The sequence below is a fragment of the Nematolebias whitei genome, chromosome 14, assembly GCF_014905685.2.
Source record: "Nematolebias whitei isolate Nwh7 chromosome 14, NemWhi1, whole genome shotgun sequence".
In the NCBI taxonomy this organism is placed as follows: domain Eukaryota; kingdom Metazoa; phylum Chordata; class Actinopteri; order Cyprinodontiformes; family Rivulidae; genus Nematolebias; species Nematolebias whitei.
The window spans coordinates 29671781-29673268 of NC_056511.1; positions in this window are offsets into that span (position 1 = coordinate 29671781).

The following is a 1488-nucleotide window of genomic DNA, read 5'->3' on the forward strand; positions in this document are numbered from 1 at the left end:
TTTTTTTTTTTTTTTTTTTTTTTTAGATCTTTTCATTAACAACATATAAACACAGAACACCGCTGCGGCGGAGGCTGCCAGCGCTCGCTTTTTTTTTTTTTTGGACCTGTCAATCAATCCAGTAGGCGTGTCAGCAAATGACCAATCGGCGACCTCAATTTGTCCCGAAGGTTAACGCCCCTTGTCTGTGAAGCTGCTCTGCAGCTGCTCGGGGTACGCTGGAGTATCATGTCTGAACCCTCTGCGTACCGTACACGCATACGTACATGTAGTGAACTAAGCCTCAGGTCAAAATCTGGCCCTGAGGGCCTTCCTGGGACAAGAACTGTTATTTCATTGATTTGAGTCCAGAAACACAAAATTAAGTTCATCCAGAGACTTTCTAAGTGTCCTGCACTGATCAATTGAAAGAACACTCTCTTTTTTATTATCATTACTATTTTACAAATGTCTTGATAATCAAAAGTGTGTTTAGTTCAAACCATTTTAAATGTTGAAGTGAACTACTCATTTTAAATCAACTGTGAAACAGTATAAATGATTTTTAATCTTCATTCAAAGTAGAAATCAAGTTAATGTCTGTTACAAGAGTAATTATGCATTTTTGATCTTCTGTCTGAAATGAGCAAGTTGTGATGTGGGTCAGAAGTCAAGTTTCGGTCAAAAACATGTTTACTGGAAAGAAATGTCATGTTTAACTTTTTCAGATAGATAGAAGAGGACTGGCACCAAAAAGTCTCATTTCTTCAAAACATCTTTCTGTCTGTTCTTAAAACAATCTACTCTTTCTCCTTGACTTTTAATAACCTCTTACGTCACTAAGACCACACCCCTGTTGGTTCGTTTCAACCAATCAGGAAGTTCTCAGAGGAACGGGAACTGACCTCTTTAAAAGAGTCAACACTTCCTAGTTCCAGGCAGAACGCAGAACGCAGAACAACGGGAACTACGCAGAACAAAGTTCTAGAAGGAAGAACAAAGTTCCGAGTCTCGTGGGGATTATGGAATCTTCCACATCTGAGTGGAACCTCTGACGGACTCACAGCTCATGTGAGTCCACCTGAGAGGTGAGCGTGGTGTTGAACGAAGTACCGTCACTACTTCGGACGATTCACAGCTGTTCCTTTGGAGACGCTGGAAAGGTAGCGTTAAATGGAACTCCGTACCAGTGGAGACATCTTCTACAGGTAAAGAGTCGATTTCCACTACCGAAGTGTACCGAGGTAGAGCTGGGTTCGAATGGAGGGTGCCGTTCTTCGTCGACACATTTTCCCTCACACACCATCTCTCTCCATTTAAACTTCATTTTCCCATCTTTAAAACTCTTCTATCTGCCAGTAATTAATCCAGATATTTTCAGAAATGTCTGTTGTAAAGCTGCAAGTGATACCATGGCCGTATGGTTCTCATTGTAAAGCTAATTAATTAAGCTGTTGTTGAAATCAATCTGCCAATTATTGTAAATGTGTGATGTGTTTTAAATCGTTT